Source organism: Platalea leucorodia (assembly GCF_965183815.1).
Source record: "Platalea leucorodia genome assembly, chromosome: 2".
In the NCBI taxonomy this organism is placed as follows: domain Eukaryota; kingdom Metazoa; phylum Chordata; class Aves; order Pelecaniformes; family Threskiornithidae; genus Platalea; species Platalea leucorodia.
The window spans coordinates 114,816,637-114,838,323 of NC_138824.1; positions in this window are offsets into that span (position 1 = coordinate 114,816,637).

Here is a 21,687-nt window from a genome sequence, read left to right on the forward strand (position 1 = left end):
CAACTGAAACACACTCCAAGTGCTAAACCTGCAAACAAGACAGGAAAAAAATGAAAGAAAATGAAGCAGCCTAGATTCAACAGAAAATAAATGAAGTAACACTTCTCCAAGCCATCCCTTCTACTCATGCCACTCCACGCTCTGACTGCTCTTCCCCACAAGACAGCACACACCGTGAATGAAGGGTAAGAGTTATTTCAGTGGAAGGTTTTACTTATTTTGTTCTACTGGACAAAAAAACTCATTTAAAGATCCTTCAGGGGAACAAGGAATGCTACGAAATGATAACCTGTTCTGCCTTCTCTCATCCTTCACTGTACAAGGAAAACCGAAGGAGGAGAGATGCCTTACAGATTAACGTGCGGACAAGGAAACACGGCACAGACAAAAAGATGTGTCAGGGAGAAGGAGAAAAGCCAGAGCAGCAGAGCAGGTTGCATCGAGGGCTGGACTCAGCCTCCGTGTGCTCCACAGCAAAGCTGTGTCCTCCTTGCAGTCACCCTCCTGCACGCCCGGGGAAACCAAGCCAAAGACAGACGAGCAGGGTGGCAGCTCACCCCTCTGCTCAAGAGGTGCCTTGGCTCAGACAGGTCCGAGCCGCTGCGAAGTTCGGGCTGGGTAACATTTATTAAGCGGGCTTTGAAAATGCGAACCAGTGTTATCTGAAGGCAAGAAATCCTGTAGTATACAAACAGGGGACTGTGGAAACACACAGGAGAAACAAGAGGCAATTTTTAAATTGTGCTAGCCGCCCCAGGCCGTTCGTGCCGGAGACCCGCTGCAGTGTCAGGACTGGGGTCGCGCCCGCTGGCCGGGACCCGGAGCCGCCGCCCGGCGGCGGGGCGCGGGGAAGCCCGCAGCCGGAGGACGCGGGCGGCGGCCGTTGCCTGGGCGGGCGGTTCCCCCTAGCGGCCCCGGCGCGCGGCCCGCCCGCCCGCCTCCGCCGGGCCCCAGCCGGGCGCGGCCCTCAGGGCAGCGGCCCCGCCGGGCCCCGCAGGGTCAGGGCGCTGCCCTGCTCCCGCCGTCCCCGCGGGCAGCCAGGGGCCGCGCCCCCCCGCCGGGGGTCCTTCCCCGCCCGCGTGGCTGGCTGCCCGGCCTGGCTGTGGCAGCTTTCCTCCCACAGCCGCTCCGGCCCGCCTGGAAGGGCCTGACAAGTTGGGAAAAGATCAGCATGGGATCCTTCCCCTTCCCGGCAAGGTCCTCAGACCCCATCTGCGCTCCCCTTCATTCAGGCTTGATCGTTAGCGACCAACACGTAGCGATTTGGAGACGTGCTGCAACTAGGTACACGCTGACACAGGCGCACAAAGAAGAGTTTCAGTCGGCGGCTGATCAACCTGCACAGCAACAAAAGGGGTCGTTACTGGGACGATAACCCAAGGGGAGCCAGCGAACACGCAGCAGGTGGAAGACTGGGTGGGTGGGAGAAGGGAACAGAGTTGGGATACAGCTTTCCTCTGGGTTAATTCCTCTGCAGCATGAGGCTCCTGGGACAGCCAGCCGCCATGGAGGTTTCCTAGGAAGGAGAAGGGGACGTGACATTTGCTCCCTCTCATTGCTGCTTCAAAATTGAGATAGTTTATGTCTCTGTAACATTTTGTTAGCTGAATGAGACTCTAAGGCATTTCAATTAAAGCTGACAAGTCTAGAGAGGTCAGCAATGTTTGCGAGACCTCCCAAGCAAAGGTCAGGAGGGACTGTCATTGGCAGTGGTGTGCAGAAACAGCTACACAGTTTGAAAATGTACACAGGGAAAAAAACGTTACAAATCACCAGAGATCAGCTCCCCTGATAACGTCTAAAAGTACAGGCCTCGGCAGCAGGTTAAAAGTTTCTAGGACAGTTTCTAGAGAAGCTGTTTCTTTAGTGGCATGTTATCAGTTTTATTTCAGGATCAAAGTCTAAGGAGTCATGTGCAATACCAAACATGTAGGAAATAGCAACTCACCTCTCCATTTAAAGTAATGACTTTTTTAATTTTAATAACTATTTTTAATTTGAACTTGTTTGTGGTTTGTGATTACCAGACTAGAGGTTTCGTTCACAGTTGCTCTTCTCCTTTTGCTATTGCACAGTACTGTATAAAGTGGCCAAAACTTCCTCATTTCCAAAAGCTGTAACCCCTCTCGTACTGCACTGGTATAAAGGACAAAGTAAGGCACAGAGCAGTGGAGAATTACACTCTGAAACTATGGACTGGTCAATGACTGGAATATCATTATAGGAAAGAAAAATTATTCACACTTCAACATAATTTAAGTCTCACTGTCTTCATATATTTTCTGTTAAATTTTACCGACAGGGTCCCTGGATTTGGTGGCATACTGGGCAGCAGGTTACAAATCATCCACGTTTGTAGGGCAGTGAGCACGCAAGACAAACACATTCGCAAGAGCAGCAGGCAAGGAGTTTGAATGCTCATCTTCCCTCTTTGCTGGGCTGCATCTGGGGTACCCGGTTCTGAGCTGACTGCAGAATGCGTGGATGTACGATTACAGCCCAGGAGGTGTACTCCATCAATAAATATTCTCTAACTGCCTGAAGCTTAGGCAGCAACACACTCATGACATAGTTTTTGGCTTTTTATGACTGGTCTCAACAGAGAGGGAAGCAGATGGAGAAGGATGGAAATAAAGAGAAGAAATGCATTAAAACACAGTAACAACATAGAGGTGGGAAAGAGGAAGTGTTGAAATTAATAGATGTCTTTGCTATGTTCCTGTCACAAGATCACACTAGGGAAGGGGAGAGAAAAATGAACTGAGGAGTTTCCCACGTGGCAAAGCCAAGTACTTGCAGGAAGTCTTGGCTGAGGCTCCCCTAGCCAGCTTTGAAAAAAGAGGGTTATAACAATCAAAAGAAAAATCTTGGGGAGCATCTGAGGTGTGATTTGGATGTAATATCAATGCAAACTGCAGGTACTGAGTAGAGAAGCTTTGAAGTCTCAACTGAGCCTGGAAAAAGTAGAAAAAGAAACACTCATAGGCCACAAAAATGTGTACACAAACATAGAGCAAAAATGTCACAAATGATCCTTTCCAGAGTTAGAAATTACTCAATATAAGAGATACATGGTGGCAGATCTTTTCTAAGCAAGAGGAGAACTCAGGAGCTGAAAGGACTCTTTCTAATTCCCCTGGCATTTTTCATGCTAAGGAATTTTCTCTCTTACATTGCCTAATCATCGAAGCAGTCAAGTGCTTCAGTTGGTCCCTGTCAGCTGTCCAATTCCATTCCTGTTACTGGAAAAGTGAATCTAGAACTGTTTATGCAATTCACTTGCAGCTCGCCTTTTTTTTTTTTTTTTTTTTTTTTTTTAAATATAGGCAGTGCAGGAGCCACTTGAGCTGCTTCTTTGCAATGTGGAAAGGAAAATTATGACAGATTTTCTGACTCCTGTGCTCCTGTCAACATCTCTTCTTTTTTTCTGTCCCATATGCTCTCTTTCACTATCATACAGACAAAAAGTCACCAGACCTGGAAATTTCTTTCCAAGTTTTCTGAATTCTAAGGGGAAGGAAAAAAAAAAAAATCAAACCAAAGGTTACTCCAATCTTTCATAAGAATTGTGAGGCCAGTTAGAGTTATCTGTGCTGCATTTCCAAGGGAATACACAGTGGCAGTATGATCCCATCTCATTCTTTTCTGCTGCAGGATATATTCCTGTAAAGGAAGTAGGACTCAGGTAATTACAAATATTTAGATGCCCTAAAGACAAGCAAGTTTTAAATAGTGGAGAACTCACATTTTCAGGTTGTTTAGGGAGCTGTACAAACAATAACTTTACATTCAGCATGATCATAAAGTCGTGCAAACCACATTCTCCTATTCAATAGCCCAGGAAAGCATGGGTAGGATTTTTTGCCAAATAGTACTCTGCACAATATTTAACATTTGTCTGATGCAGAAATACTGCAGGGACTCTTTCTACCTGCAACATTTCACCATATAATCAGCAAATACGAAGTAAACTTCTTCCCTTGTTTCCCTATTCCAACATATTTCTTTCTGTCACCTCGTGACGTACCCAAACGTGCTAGCACGGGAGGTCTCCGTGCTCAAACATATCTCCTGGAGTTGCATTGCTGAAACAGGCCAGAAGTTCAAACAATATCATCAGCATTGCAGGAGATCACAGGTAGAAAACGAGCTCTCTTCTCTACATTACAGAAGACACCTGTCAAAGGCCCTAAGGTAAAATGAAGCCAGTTAATGATCTAAAACAGGTACAGACAGCAGCTTCCCCGGGCCCTGGAAAAGGAAAGGAAGACTGATGGTGAGCCAGGCTGCTGAACATGGTTTGAAGCACAACCAAAAGGAGTGAAATCCACAATCCAGCACCCAGGGAAAGCACCTTGCCAACAGGTCTCTCTGTGTTCAACTGAGCTGGTGTCCCCCCTGCCTGCAACTGCCGAAGGACAACGCAGGAACATGCTGGCTCGCAGGGACATGCTGGCTCTCAGGACCGCAGGGCTGAGGTCACTGCAGGCAGCAAAAGGCCAGCCCACACACACACAGCCAAGGAAGCTGCCAGGCCTGTATCCCTATAGTGCCTCCGCTTAAATACAAGCACTACCTCTTGTACAAGCTGCTGTCATTAAGCTGTGTTAAGGTACGGGCACTTCTGAGCCTTTTGAAGGCCTTTTTTATGCAAGGAAATCCCCTGCTGACCAATTAGTACAGCTTGCCCTTTGCTTAGCATCATGCTGCGGAAACAGTGCAGAGCAGGCCAGCATGAATATGCTCCAGATGACTCTGGTCTTTGTTGCCAGGAAGAGGCATGATGATTATCACTTCCCTCAGCAACGCATTTTCTGGTCTGGCTGTGTATACATTTAAAGCATTGCCAAGTTATCCGCAATGTAAATACAAAAAAATCCTTTACTAAACCTGGCAAAAGTTTGTCATTTCTGCTACCATTTTTCCTCTGCTCTTTTAGAGGTGTATTTCTATTTCCTCCTTTCATACTACGTTCCACACATTGTGGTGGTTTCCTTGCTCCAACCCCATCATCATGATCTTCTCTCCCCTCACATTGGTACCACCCACTTCTTCGCAGGTGGCCTATTGCTTTGCCCAGAGAGGCTTCACAGACCGCAAGACAGCCAGAGCCTGATACATAGCTCCTGCTTGCAGAGTCACTGCCCACAAATTCATGTTTTTCCATTTGCACTTTTGCAAGTGTGCCAAGAGAGCAAAGTTGAGAACCTAGAGTTTTTTCCAAGCATGAACCAGTGAAGTACAGAAATAAAGATATTACCCTGTCTCCAAAAGACTAAGGAGTGCTCCCCAGGAAAATGGGGATTAGAGAAAAAGAAACAAGGGATAAACCAGACATTTATCTGAATGACAGCACTATCAGTCAGCAGTTTTCTCTGTCAGGTGGCTGTTTTGTCCAGAAGTAGCTGGGGAATTTCTTCCTTCCAGGCTGCTTCTGACTGAAATTCATCAAATCCAAATGTATTAGCCAGTGTCTTTTGTGGACAGCCTTTATAGCTATGGGGGATCAATGTGCTGTGCAATCTCCTTGCTGATCAACTCATCTCTTTCTTTTACTAAGTTGGTTAGCCCAAGCTGTAGCAATCTAGACACAAAACTCAAGCAGCCCAAGAGCAATTCATTAAGTATCTTATTTCTTTTTTTTAACAAACAAAAAAACCCAAGCTGATCCCTGTCTTCCATTTCACAGGTACGTAGGTTTTCTACAGCCTTTTTCAACATCAGAGATAAACAGCTGAAAAGACATTTGTATTAGTAAGACCAAGCTTTGAGTCAGCAGCAGGGTTCAGATCTTCAGCCCACTGAGATGCAATTGTTATTGATATCCTCATTGCCCATGTTCACAGAGGGCACAACAAGCTGATAGAAATATTTAAACAATCCAGCCTTAAACATCAGGAGCCTTGGAGGTTTTTTCCTACTTCTGTTGAGCTGTGGTATTTAACACAATCCCCCTTGCTGTAGCGTCTGAGCTCTCATTGTCTTCTATAGTGATTAAAATAATGCATCTCCAGGAGAAACAAGAATGTGCTGCTGTCCTCAGTTAGAGATAAAGAATCAAAGCAGAGAGAGAGAGAAAAACTACTTGCCTGAGATCACAAAAGAAAACAGCAGCAAAGAATTAAACCCAAGTCTCCTCACTATGACATTATCTTTTTCTCTTCTTAGGCTTCATTATAGCATTTTTAAAAGTCTGTAAAATGTTCAAGTCAGAAAAGAAGCAAGGGAGCTCCTTTGACATAAAATCACAGGGTCTAGAGTAGAGATTTTCTGAAAGACTATATAGTTGTTTATTATTTTTAGTGAGTATCATTATTTTTAACCCCTACTGTTCAAAATCATGGCTAAGGCTTCAGAAAATAGTACAACTGGGATCCTTTTAATTTGCCATTGGCAGCGGTGGTGTCCAGGTCCACTGAGTTTTCAATCATTTTAAGACCCAGGAACATCAATTTCTTCTATAGTCACTGAGTAAACCAAACACAAGAACTGGGACTCAAACAGGTGGGTAAAGGTAAAACAAAACAAAAAGCATTTAAGGTAAAACAAAACAAACAAACAAAAAAAATAAACAGGAGCTTTATGAGTAATCAGTGAGAACAAGCAATGCTGTAGCCAGCTTGTGTTGTCAGAGATACTGGAAAGTGAAAAGTTACTCACAGGAGTGAATTTTGTATGAAGCCAGGAGAAAAAATGTTGACCGTGTTTCTGTGGAAGTCCAGAATCAAATTTCCACTCTGTCTGTTCAACGTTAGTGCCCAGACTACCACTTGATATCCCAAGGAAGGGGTATGATCTTCCAGACATGGGTTAAGCAAGGCCACCTGCATGCCAGCCGACTGTTGTCACATCACCACAGCCAGCTGTTTTCTGATCCAGATACAGTCACCACAGGATTTGAGGAGGGGTACATCTGCCTTAGGCGGGTGGAGCTCTTTGGTGTGTGCATTTATCCCCATTCCTAAGGAACGGACACAAAAAATTAGTGGGAGTCATCTTGAACGTTTGCCTTGTGTCAAGACAGATATGTTCATTTTCGTCTCTGCCCAAGCACCTGCCGAATCCTCTGATGTGAAGTCATTACACATCATGCTAGTGATTACACATGATAATTAAAATTTCCTAACACTTTGCACTGAAAGACATTGTTGATATTACTTCTCTAACCTTTTCACTGCTTGCACTGAACCTTTCTGCCCTGAACAGCTGTCTGAGGCCTGAGAGGCCTGAGAGAGGCCCGTCTGGCCTGGCCCACTTTGCTGCATGCTGAAAGCAAACTTGGACCAAAATGTTCCCCTTGTTACAGAAAAAAATCCAAACCTTTTTCTGTGGTGGTTCTTGCCCTCCCACACACTTTTTCTACTTACAGACCACTGACTGTGCGTGACTCCAAACGCAAGCCCCGCAGGGTCCCCTGGCTCTCCCAAACTATGGGGAAGTGATGAGGGCTTCGGAGCTGAGGGCTGTTCCCGCCACAGCTCTTCTCCTTGCGCACACCCCAAGAGAGCCCACTGCTTAGCATTTAAAGGTATTTTGCAAGACCAGCCTTAGCACAGCTGCTGGCAATTCCCATTTTGTCCCTGAGCTTCTTGATCTTTGACACACATCTCTTTGCCGGGTAACCATTTTTCCCCGTTGCTGGAGGGTCTCTCTATGTTCCTAATGTCCATTTCAAGAGAATTTACCCTTATTTCTAGAGCTGGCTGGGGCTGTTTTGTCCTTTGCTTTAGAAGAGAAGTCCCCAACAGCTTTACATCTTTAACACAAAGAAATTCCAGGCTTCATTTAAAATGAAATCTTGAGCTTCTTCGTCCATTCTTCACCATTTAGTTCCCTCCACTTCTGCATGTTTTTCCCTTTTTAAACTAAGAGTCACAAACCCACATTCCAGGTCACATCAACTAAATCAACCTCATCTGCTCACTCAAGGTTATTTTTCCACAACCATCTCCTCTAAGTTGTTAATGTTAGTCAGAAACAAAATTTTAAGTAGTATCACCCTCTGTTGGTTCATTGACTGCTCAGTTAAACAGATCATTTGATTGTCACACCCATGGCCTATGATTGCTAATGGTTTTCTGTCTCGATGACTGAGAAATTAAAATTTCCTGTGGTACAAATCTCAGGAGTATTTCTCTCTCTAATAGCATTAAATAATTCTTTGTTCATATCCAAATTCAACTCCCCAGTCTATCCCAGAAGGGCCTTCTTTGACATCCTTTCCTAGAATGATTTTGATCATAACTAATCTATTTTATCCACATCACCACTCTTTTTTTATAATTTCTTAATGTCTTTAAAATATTATTCTACTCCTCCACTGCCTTTAAACTGTTATTTCTATCATTTCTGTGCAGTGCATTTCCAACACGATTGCTCCCTGTCATGTAATAATCATTGCTGCTATTCCACCTCAATGCAGTCAACGTCATATTCAGTTCCATGCTTTGCACATGACAGGCAATACACTTGCCTGGTGTGAATACACAAGCATGTCTGTTGTCTCCTATTGACCACATACTTTCTAGCCATGTAAAAGTAAATCATTTGACTATTGATATTGCCAACTTGACTACAGTGGGCAGCAGTATTACTCCTTTTCCCCCGTTCTCCTTTTATTATAAAAATAGCTGTAAGGATTTCACTACTCTCCCAAACCATTTTGCTCATTTCTTAGTTTAAAGCTGTTCTCATAAGTCCTGTTAAGTGGGATCTCAGGAAGCTATGTCTTCAGCATTATCCATCCTCAGATGAATCCCCTTTGCATGGCTTTTCCTCCTAACCGCAATCCTTGTACCGACTGTACTAACCTGCAATAATTTTTCTAGCTTTCACACTTCCTTCCAAGGACTGAAAGTATTTCACCAAAGCTCACCCGAACATACGTTTCTTTGAGTGTCATTCTGGCATGGTGATTTTTGATTCACCCCAGGCACTGACGCTTGTCTTAACAGGGAAAAATCCACTGCTGATCCTTCCTATGACCTTCAGGATCTTTTTCAACCTCAATACCCTGTACCAGGTTCTTCCTCAGGGCTGCAGTCCATGATCCTGCCACTCACTAGTGACAACCTAACCAGGTTTTCTGCAGCTAGGGTTGTTGATGCTCCTAGATGTACCCTTTTAGGGGCAGGTGGGAATCTCTGGGGTCTTCTCCCTACTGTCCTTCACCCTGGGCACATGTTGTTACAACCTCTCCTTTGGGTCAGTTTGTTTGGGCACCCTTAGCCAGGCAAAAGAGCAACTGTGTAACTGTGAAGTGTAATGTGAAGTGTAAAGCAATTATTTATCAGCTAACACACATAAAAGACAGCTAGGATCTTTTTGAACTGTTAGGCTAAGCACTACTGTGCTCATGACCCTGATAAGGCATCTGAGGGCCTTTGCTGGCCAAGGAGAGGCAGGCAGAAGGGGCAGCATCATCCCCCACACCTCCCTGGGAAAGATCCACAGTGCTGCTGGGGTGCCCTCTGCCACCAGCTCTGTTGACACTGATGGCATTGACAACCTCACCAAATGGCCCAGTGTTTCCTGGCTCTCCAACTAGCCTGACCAGCCTGCTATTTTGTTTTGTTTTGTTTTTTTCTTCAGGATTTAATACTTCTCCGTGTTGATGTATTTCCTCTTGAAGCCTCGAGCTACTAACAGTCCTGACTTTTGCCTGTCTTTCTGAGGAGCAAGCTGCTTTGCTCATCTTTGCCACTTCTCCTTCTCTTGCTACTTGTTGATTGTTTTCTTCTTGCAAGGGAACAAGCCTTCAGCTCCACCACAGTAATGCATCTTGCTCTCAGCACCTAACTTCCAGATGCTGTTATGAAGGTCCATGTAGCCTCTTTTCCACCATATCATCACTTCTCCATTGACATTTTACCACACTGCCCCTACCTGCATGCCTCGCCCACAGGGTTTCTGTCCCACTACTCATAGTGGAGACACCTCACACATAAAAACCTTCCAGTATGTGTGTCCTACACTTTCTCCCTCCAGTCTTTAATATCTCCGGAAGCTTCTTCAGTTCCTCCATTGCTCACTCAGCTGAACACGCTGTCCTCTCTTCTGGGGCCTCCCTTTAAGAAAATAACAACAGCCACAGGAGAGAACACCCCACCCTATTTGCCTTTTTATTGCTTTGTTTTCATTTCATGCCATTTAGCTTCTTCAGGAGGCATATATGTAAATTATCAAGAAGCGGGTTTCAACCACCAGTATAAATATTTTGTCACAGAACATAATTAAATTAGTGGAACTCATTGCTGCATTTTATTTTGGAGATTAAAACCAAAAAATGGGTTAAGACATTGGAGTCATCATGCAGGGCACATTTATCAATGGCTATTAAGAGATGATTCAAATGCAACATCCATCTCGCAAAGTCCTACATCCTTGACTGTACAAAGCTAGGCAAGGTTTTCAAAGAGCAAGACAGCTGTATTTTTCTATGTTTTTTCTCTTCTCTGCTGCTGGCCACTATTCAAGACAGGATACATCATTGAAGTTAGCCCTGCTTTCAGCAGGGGTTTGGCCCAAATGACTTCCAGAAGTCCTTTCCAACCTAAATTATTCCTAGACTTTATATTTTCTCTAACCCAATATGGATGTTGGGTTTTTTCCTTACCAGACAGCAATAGCCTCCCAAGTAACTCAGCAATAAATTATTTGTGATCAAAGGCAAGTAGCTACTTGTGAATGCTCAGCTATGAGGATCTAGCCTACTTAGTACACACAATCCCAAGCACCCTCTGTAAACCACAAACTGCAACTAAAGCAGACGGTATGAAATGCAGCCAAAAAAACCCCACTAAGCTACAGATGGATTACTCCTGGCAGAGATGAAAGCAAAGTGAACAAAGCTGAAATAGTACCTCAGGACCATAACTTTCTGCCACTCTTACCAAGACACTGGGACAGGGGTTGTTTGCTCATGTGTTATAGATGGCAGATAACATACATATACAAAAATTAAATTAAAGCAGAACACTTTCTGCCTCTCCATTTATTGGCTGCTATACTGCAACAAACAAGTAACATCTGTTATCAAAACAAAAATGTGGGGCTCATGAAAAGGGGCTTGATCAAGAGCCCTGTGGACAGAAGCCATCCTACGTATTGCCGAGATCACAAGGACAGGCGAGTTTCCTCAGTCTAGCACTAGGTACACGGCAGGGAAATTCGGTAGATTCCTTCATACCCATTCACTATCTGCCTCTGCAAAGACCCATCACAACGATGCCAATGTAGAAGCTGTTTTCTATGGCATGGACATCAATCCTCTAGGAATGTACACTCATTTAATGCAGGCCAACCATGCTGGCAGAGAGAAACAGTCCATAATCCTTTTTAAACAAATTGAGCTGAAACTTGTAATTATCTTGTAAATTATCTTTGAAAAAAAAAATGCCCTTGTCTAGTATTGCAATTCTGAATCCCCTGTAAAATATCATACAAAGTTAGAACAGCCCAGAGCCATCTCCAGGATGTCACTTCTCCTGTACTCCTAAAAGAGAGAGAGATTTCACAATGTCTGGGGTAGCTTGTTTCACAGCCAGCTCCTTATTCAAATTATAAGGCAATGTAGAGGCATTTAAGTATTGGTTCAGAGCAAATTCCATCAAATTCCACCAGGGCTGAGCTCTACATCAATGACGCTAGAATTGGAAGGGCAAAAAAATTGCCTGCCTGTCACATAGTGTCTGCATATAAAATGTTCGCTGAGTGTGAACTCCAGAGCTGGGACTGGTCTTGACATTGTATCTAGTAGATGTATTCTAAGCATTTGGCTTTTTGCCTTTTTTTTTTTTTTTTTTTTCAGATATGCTCATTCTCAATGTGCACTTAAGCACAATGGCTTTTTTAAATGCAAGCTGTTGTGTGATAACAGTAGAAATTCTGTGCCAGTTTATTTTTTTATATATAACTACTGAATAAGTCAAATGGAACCCATGCATTTGCAAATAATTGTACAGGTTGACATTACATCGTTGTCTGTGGTATTTCAGTGTTTGTGAAGAAAATATGAGACTTAGCTGGCAACACCTGCATGCAGCCATGGCTCCTATGTTTTTTTACCAAGTAATCCAGGGTTCACAGGTCACCAGAAGAATCAGTCTGTAATGCTTCCTTCCTAGACAGAAAGGCACATAACAGGAGCATACTTGATATTTGGCCCCATGTTTTCCATGCACGTTCTTTGTGTAATCATCAAGACAGGTCTTCAATACACAAGCACTGCAGATCAGCATTTTTCAGTGCCTTCTTGGAGCTGATGCTCAAGTTATTTCTTGCATATAAAACAGATTTAAAAAAAAAAAATCACACTGCAGGAAGAGCTTGTTTAACAAAAGCTATGTTTATCTCATCAGCTGTGTAGCTTAGCAGGAGTGGTTTGACAGAGCACAGCATGGGTTGGGAGGATTTTATTTTGGGCTAATCACAGTCTGATCCTGTGAACTGAATGCCCATTAGCAGCTGGGGAGCATTAGGTGTCCCCCCGGGGTGCATATTCTGCTTTAGCTCCATCAGAAAAGATGCAGCGTTTGCTGTGTGCTCCAAGGCTGCTTGACGATATCAACCCAGCACAGTAAGCACAGACCATAGGGAGTTTCTTTTCAAAAGCACATTCCTGACCCGGGCTAACGCTATGTGAGTGCATCTGCCAACAGATGACTACAGAAAATAACAGCTACGGAAGACTCTCAAGGATAAAACATGGACACCAGCTTTAGTGTGATCAAGCCTCTCAGTACCAAAGCGGTTGGTACATGCAGAGCTCCAGTCGCTTTTGACTTATTTGACAAGGCATATTTGAAATGTGATTTTCTAAGAATGTGCTATACAGGGATGATGACAGCTGCAGCTGAGAGCTAAAGAATGTTTTGTATTTAGCAAAACATTTCCTCCATGCCTTAGCATCATTTTTAGTCTTTCTTCTTCCCTGCACTATACTCTAGCCCAAGCTGCTTCCTACATCAAAATTAACTCCAGTGAAGGCAATAATATCAACAGTTCCAACAACCTGCTGCAGCTGGTCATAGGCGGGCAGTAATGACCACCGGGGATTACATTTTTTTCTGCCTTACACCAGACTGATACCAGGACAAGAAAGGGGATTAAAATACTCACAAGAAAGGGAAAAAAAAAAAAAAAATCCATTAGTCTGAGATGCACATTACAGTCACAGTCAGATGGGATTTCCATTTGTGTATCAGCAATTCAGATTCTTTTTCCTAAAGAAAGAAATGATATGCAAACAGTATTCTAATAGAAGACAAAGACTGGGATTTTGAGTGCAAAAAAGACAGGCTTATTTCAGGTTATGGTTTCCACAGCAACTTTTAATTTTATCCCTCATGTGTCTGTCTGTCTGATAAGGTCTTTCACAACATTTATATATAATGAGATGTTCCATTGATGTGAAATTATTAAGAAATTAATTTCTTAAGGAAAAAAAACATAACTTTTTCTGTATATGTTCACAGCTTCACACACACACAGACATATACATCTGCATAAGATGTTTGCATATATGTGTACATTTTTATTTTTGCTATATATAGCACCAGGAAATAGGCAACCACTGTTGATTACACAAGAATGACAATGATAAAGAATGTGATAGTAAGTGCAGCTGGTAGAGATTCAGACCTGGAGGCAGGCAGTGCTCACAAAGGTATCATAGCTCTACAGGCACTAACTTGCCTGATCAAGGAGGCAACCCCAACAATGCACTGACTGCTGTTGTTCAACTCTAATATTCCTGATTTGAATATTTCAAGCAAGTTGAAGATAAAGGCAAGCAGCCAGGCCAGAGCTTTTCAGCAGTTAGCTCACTCATCTTTTTTTGCACACAACACTCTTCTCTCACACAAGAGATGAAGTGAGTACAAGCAAGACATTTATGTACTAAGTACGTTGTTCTGTATGTGGCCACTTGTTTTGCACAGAAGAGGGGATTGTATACTTCAGAGATGATAAATATAACATAGAAAGGATTTCAGAGGTTTTGTTCATGGTTTCTCTTTCATACACATGAATGGAAACCCAAAATACAAGCACAGCTAGATACAAACACTACACTATGGCATATAAACCCTGTTGGACTGTGGCAGCAGTCAGACAAAAGTCAATCCAAAAAGCACTTACCTTTGTTTGCTCATCAGTACTTATTGTCAGCTGAGAGAATAGAATGAGTGGAAATGAAATTTTCAGAGCTCAGTACAGAGTGATAAGATTAAAGTCAGAAGATCTAGAGATGTATCATCAACATAAAATGCCTTAATAGTGTACAGTCTGTGTTTACAGCATCCTATTTCCTATTATAGCTCTGTTGGTGAATGAGACTTGTGTGGTGGGTTGACCTTGGCTGGCTGCCAGCTGCCCATCCAGATGCTCTCTCACTCCCCCTCCTCAGCAGGACAAGGGGTGAAAACATGATGAAAAAGCTCGTGGGTCGAGATAAGGACAGGGAGATCACTCACCAGTTGCTCTCACAGGCAAAACAGTCTTGACTTGAGGAAATTAATTTAATTTATTACCAATTAATAACAGAGTAGGATAGTGAGAAATTAAAACAAAATTTAAAACACCTTCCCCCACCCCTTCTTCTTCCCAGATTTACCTCCTCCTCCCCACCTGCCAGTAGTGAAGGGTATGGGGAATGGGGTTCAGGGTCAGTTCATAACAATACTTCGTCTCTGCCACCCCTTCCTCACGCTGTTCCCCTGCTCCAGTGTAGGTCCTTCCCATGGGATACAGTCCCTCACGAACTGCTCCAACATGGGTCCTTCCTACCGGCTGCCATTCTTCACGCACTGCTCCAGCGTGGGTCCTTTCCATGGGGTACGGTCCATCAGGAACAGACTGCTCCAGCGTGGATCCCCCACAGGCCAAAGGTCCTGCCAGAAAACCTCCTCCTGCGTGGGCTCCTCTCCACAACCACAGCTTCTGCCAGGGCCGTGCTCCAGCGTGGGGTCCTCCACAGGCTGCAGGTGGATATCTACTCTGGCATGGTCCTCCATGGGCTGCAGGGGGACAACCTACTTCATCGTGGTCTTCTCCAAGGGCTGCAGGAGAATCTCTGCTCCAGCACGTGGGGCACCTTCCCTCCCTCCTTCTCCACTGACCTTGGGGCCTACAGGGTTGTTTATCTCACATTTTTCTCACTTCTCTTCCTCATCACTGCTATGCAGCGTTTTTTACCCTTTCTTAAATATGTTATCACACGCTCCACCAGCTTCACAGATGGGCTCAGTTTTGGCCAGCGGTGGGTCCATCTTGGAGAGAGCTGGAACTAGCTCTGTTCAACATGGGGCAGCCCCCAGTTTCTTCTCTCAGAAGCCACCCCTGCAGCCCCTCTGCTACCAAAACCTTTCCACATAAACCCAATACACCTTGTCATTCTTTTAAGGTTTGTTTCTTTTTAAAAGTTTCAGTAATAAGTAAAAGTTGTAGATTTTTTTGAAGTCCAAGTATCCTGCTATTCTGACCTCAAAAACAAAATGGAAGTCTCAGCTGAGACATTACTGAGACATACTCAGCTAAAGCAGGGAGCATCTGTGTGGCGACTTAACACACTTGCAAAAAATGCTCAGTTACAAGAGAAAAACCTGACTGTGACTGGGAGGGTACTGCACAACCCTACACCTGCAGACACTGATTGCTAATCCTATCCTGCAATGCATCCCATCCCACCAAGGAACACACCAGAGGAGCACGCACCTGTGTGCAACACTGAGCAGGCAAAGACAAAGTGCTTCTCAAACAGCAAAGTCCTTACATCAGAAATCAGTGTTCAAGCAAAGAGCCACTGACTTCCCAGGGGAGTTGTTCCTTCAGACAACGTCTCCTGAGTTGCTGAATCTTGCTTGCAAGGTGTAACAGTCTTTTACAATATTCTTCTTCCATACCCAAAGCACCAACACTGAGTTCTGGCAACCCTGTGCTGGAATGAACCCTTAGTTAGTTTGGGATCTAGAAACACTGGCACTAGTCACAGAGTCACAGAATAGCTGAGGCTGGAAGGTACCTCTTGAGATCATCTACTGCAAGCCCCTTCTCAGGCTGGGTCAGCTAGAGCAGGTTGTTGAGGGTGTGTCCAGTCTGGTTTTGAATATCTCTGTGGAGGGAGACTCCACAATATCCTGTAGGATGCTATGGGTGGTCCAACAGCAATAAAAATCTACTGTCTGTCTCATCAGTTGACACAAAACCTTACAGAACAAAACCACCCTCCCGTGCCCGTCCTGAACATACACTGATGTCCTCTGTCATAGTCAATCAATCAGCTGTCCCTCTGTCTTGCACAATAAACCTCTTTCTGCACAGCGTGTTGCTGGACTTTTAATCGTAACTGAGTTCCCAGAATTGCTCCAGTATTGGGTGTTTCTTGAAGCATTGTTTGGTAATTGACAGAATTATCGCCTGGAAAAGCAGAGAGTGATTGCTTGAGATTCTACGTTTGTGTTTTCCTTGTGCTAAAACACAGATAATAGGATCTACTTGGCAGAAGGTTTTGTAGCGTTTAAACATGAGAAAGAATCTACAAAATATCAGGTCCTGATATAACATTAATGTAAACTTATGCAAACAAGGTACAAGAGGAGAAACTCAAAAGCAGCCATGAAGCTAAGCCAATATCCCTCTGAGAACAAATAAGTGCAAATTTGTATTGGAGCACAGCATTCATACGGACATAACTGGCTTAAATTCAGAGAAGACAGATACTGTACTAGCATGACTCTCCCAGCCTAGGATTAAGTGCAAATGCCCAAATTCAATGTAGGCTGGTAATTCTAGCTGACACAGAAGGAGGATGATCAGCCCACTTTTGAAGAGCCATGGAGATACACTCCAAGATGAGCTCGTCCTGTGACTGTTCTGTAGCACTATACACCTCTTCTAGGCAGTCCCTAAATTTGTAGGTTTATCTGCAAGCAAGATGCTTTTGCTTTGAGAGGGGGCCTGGGTACCATTTCTTTTTCAAAGGGAAGATAGAGGGATGGGAAGTTTTGCCTGGAGGAATACAGCAATTAACAGACTTGAAAAGTTCTTGCAGAAGCTTCTCTGACCTGAGTAAGACAAGGAACAAGATGCAGAGGTTTGGGTACAACTTCTGCCAACCATAAGGCAAATTACCAGTCAGGCTCCCATGAAAGCTGCTCAGGCTTTTCAAGACCTTTGTCACCAAGGATACCAACCTCAGCCAGTGAGACTCAGGTCAGATATCCCAAGGAGATCCCGATGAAAGGAATAATCTATTGCATTCCTTCTCATGCAACAAGAGATTATTCCTTATCTCTGTCTGTTCCAGAGTTTACAGAATCTTAGAATCGTTAAGGTTGGAAAAGACCCTTAAGATCATCAAGTCCAACCGTTAACCTATCACTGCCAACACCAGGCATCAGATTAAACATTGTCAAGGCATGGGAGCCTGGCTCAGTGCTAGGGAACAACACAAGCCTTCGTAGAAATAAAAACAAAAAAAGACATAAAAATAAAAAATAATTAAAAAAAAAAAAAAGAAAATCAGGAGTCAAAACAGAGGCCAATTCGGACTAGCCGCAGTCCAAAGAAGGAAGTCCAAGAGGCTTCTCTGGGTACTGTGTGCTAAACTCTGTACAAATTGATTTGATAATATAGTCAAAAGCACTAGAAAATGCAGGGGAAACCCAGCAGCAGGTGCGGTGATAGCTTGATAATGACAAGAGACAGAATCTGGAGGAAGTGGAGCAAAAAGCCTCCTTATGCTCTTTGTTTCTACTCTTCTTGAGGGAAGGTTTCACTTCTGCAAATACACAAGGAGTCTGCCATTTGTAATACCATTTTCCTCTTTCTCTGAAAATATTATTGCTTATTAATCAGGTAAAATAGCATCTACTTTCTACAGCAGAGCTCAGTCCACACTTGTTTGGTTATATATAGTGTTATTAACAATGTATCAGTCAGACATCGGTATAGCCCCATTCAGAGAAAGCATGACATTGTATCAGAGATATTTTGTTATTGTGTCTGAACTAAGTAAAATCCCTGATAACCAAGACTGTCTGAAAAGCCTCACTGATAAATGCCTGCTTAGGTTCTTTGAGCTGGAAGCCTGTTGCTGGTGTGAGTGGTACAAAGCAGAATGGAAACTATGGAGGAAAAAATAAACTGGCTATGATGTTTTTGCATAATAATGCAAGACAGGTGTCACCCAAAGACAAATAAAATGCTGCATATTACATATTTGGGTTTGGTAGGTGAGCTTAGATTTGCAGAAGCTGAAGCAGAGGAGTGGTTTATAGTCAAGAGTGATTAATTTTCTATTATGTATCAGCCAAAAAAAATAAATCAAGGAGACCTGGAGTAAGTTTGTCTCTAAGGGGAAGTTCAGTGAAAAGCACCAGAAAATTCCAAAACAAGTCACAATTTGAAACCTATTGTTTCCATCCCCCCCCCCCCCCCCCCCCCCAAATCTTATAAAGAAAAAGTCTCATAGAGAGGATCTAACACCTACAAAAGCAACTGAATGGAGAATGCAATTGTATTTGATGCGAAAAAGAGAAGGAAAGAGAACTAGATAATAAAATACTTAGAGAAGATAAAAATCAATAAACTGAGAAAACTAGTGTATGAGAGGATTGGGGAGACAACTCTAAAGAAAAAAAGAGAAAAGTCGGCAATTGCTTAAAGAAGCACCATTAAGAGCAAAACCACAAACTATTCCAGGATGGAGAAGTGATAGGAAAGGTAGTAGAAGTCCCACTTGGTTAAATCATGAGCTCTTCACTGCCTCCAGCACATGACAGATGCGTGCAGATTGTGGACACCAAGCCCAGTAACTGAGGACAAGTTAACATTAGAGACTTCACAAAGGCAGAAAGACCAAGTCACAAAGACATCAAAACCAGCAGGGCAATATTCCACAGGTGTTACAGTTATTAGAGGAGAACCAAGGAAAGTATTATTTTCTCATCACAGAAGAAAAGCTGACAAAAGCTGACAAATGTGATGCTGAGAACGCTAGACCAAAAAACACAGCTGCAAGAAATACCAACTTAGGAAACTGAGCTCTTCACTGAACTGGCAAATACCCTTAGGACATTTGCCCCATTTCCAAAGTCTGCAAGAAAATGATTTACCTTCTTCATTTCAATCCTGGTATTGAAAATTGTGATTTTAAACAAATCTTATTCATCATCTGAAATTACATTCCAATTTATGGGGTTCTAAACATAACTTTTTGTCAACTATTTTTTTTTCCATATTCAGTGAACAGGAGAATAAAAAAAACTGTTCGGCAGCATCGCAACACCTGCTATTACCAAAAGATAAATTGTTCATAGATTAAATCAGAAAGCAGACATCATGACTATTGCCGAGAGTGCCCTGTAAACATTATGAGTGAAAGTCCACACAATAAAGAGGAGCCTTTTCATCTATAATCACATCTAGTGCTAAAAAGCACAAGTGACATTCAATCAGCTGTGCATTTGACTAAATAGTCAGTCTGAAAGAGCAGTGGCAAGGCAGAGCTGTTGCACCAGCCCTGGAGCAGGGGCTCACACTCCCAGCCTTTTTTTTTTTTTGTCAGAATGTACAAACAGCTCACTCCAACACCCATCACCTTGTAGTAGCTCTCTCTCAACGATTACACAATAAACAGTCAGCATTTTCCTAGCCATTTTGACAAGGCCACAGAATATATGGAAGTTTGCAGTCTAAAACATTTGCCTTGCTTAAATTTGCTTTCAGTGCAAATAAGATAAAAGTGTTCTTGCAATTAAGGAAAAAAGCATGGTAAATACACTCATAAAAACATCCTCAAGTTGGTTATTTTCCAGACCAAATTCCTACAAGAGACAAAATACACAATTGGGGTTATTCTTTGGATTACACCAAGATGCCTATCCCATTACAAAATCAGCATGACAGAAGATATTTAAGTGATTTTCCTCTCATTCTCAAAACACTCAATAGATCAACTGCAAAATTAAATCCAGGAGGGAAACAGGCACTTTCTCAGCAGTCAGCCCAGGAGAGCACAGCTCCGGCAGGAGCTAGGAGCCACCAGCCCCTGTGGCCAGCATGGGGAGGGCTCCGGCACCCCCGCTGCTGCACTGGCCCAGCAGCTGGGCACTGCTGCACACTGGTCCCTGCTGCTGGGAGGGAGGGAGTTGGCAGAGGTGGACGTGGCTGCAGGCCCAGCTCAAGCGTTTCTGATGCAGGAGAAGTTAAACCCCTGGTGCACCACTGAAGCAGTGCCAGGCCTTTCCGTCGCCCCCCTGAGGTGTGTGTCTCATGGCTTTCAGCCCTTTGGTGTGCAGCTAAGACCAAGAATTACGACACACACCCCTCTTTGGTGATGGCAGGCACAGAGGAAACCATCAAAGCCCGTGCCTAGCTTTCCACCCTGAGAGAAGAGTGTAGAGCTTCCCATATGACAAAAGCCTGTCCCTCACCAGTCACGATCAGCAGTTAAGGTACCCAGTGACAGGGAGTGTGAATGGAAAACGCAATGAATCACAGTATTAAGCTGCAATGACCCAACATCACGCTCACTCTCTTACTCATTGTTCTCCTCTGTCAACCCCCTTCTCCAGTCTCTCCCTTTTTCCCTTCTCTGCTTCCGTATAAAATCATTCAACTCACAGATCGCTCTTACCCCAAGCACCAGGGGCTTCCTTTCTGAGCATACACATGGGCCTATGGCATGGCTAATCCCATCTTCCTCCTTTCAAAGACAATGCTATTAGCAGAGCTGACAGGCCCACTAGAATATTTATCACCTGTTGGCAGCTTGGGTGTCATACATACTCCTGCAGTCAATAGTTCCAGTGAATTGCAGGCAGCTAAAAAAGAAGCAAACTCTGTATCTGAAACTACCTACCGCTTGTGCCAGTATTATAACACATACAAAAGATGAGCAGAAAATAAAGTGAGATTGTTCAATTATTATGCTCTGCCTAGAAGCGTTATTCATGTCCCAGCCTTTCTTACAATCACCCCCACTAGCCACATTACTCTCTTTGGCCTAATAAGTTTCATTAATCATACACAACGAGCTTGAAAAGCATGAGGGCCAATTTTATTGCAGAAGGAAGATACAACAATTAGGCAGCTGAGGCCTTCTAGTGCCTGCAACATGGGTTTGCCTGAGCTGCGGGTTGGTAACTCAAGCTTTTTGTTGGCAGAAAACAGGTGATGATCAAAGCCTGACTAGGCTACAATGCTGTAAGCTAATTTTCTGAGAGGCTGCAGCATTACTGGCTCTTGGGCCATCCCAGAAATAAGAAATCAGGCAAACCATACTTCACATGGCTGTTAAGAGCTGTGGAACTGCCAGGAGAGCCCATTTCACTGAATACCTGCAGCGTGAAGGGACCTATCTCATTGCCAGAGCGCCTTGTTTCAGCGCATCAAACAAAGTCTGCTCAGAATTTCCAGGAAATGCTGACACGTTGCAGGTGACTAGACCAATTCCATCGAATGCAAATTAAAGGGGAAAATAAAATCATGAGCACAGAAACCATGCTTTTCAGCCAGGACTAATTATCAGAGTGATATTTCTCCAGAGCGTTTTCCCCCCCATGCTGTCAGCTCCCTGTCTGCATTAGCTCTTACTCTTCAACATTTCATTTAGTGCAAAGGAATTATGAGAAGTTCTTGCATTGCACCCTAAAAATCACAACACACATGCACCATGATTGCCAA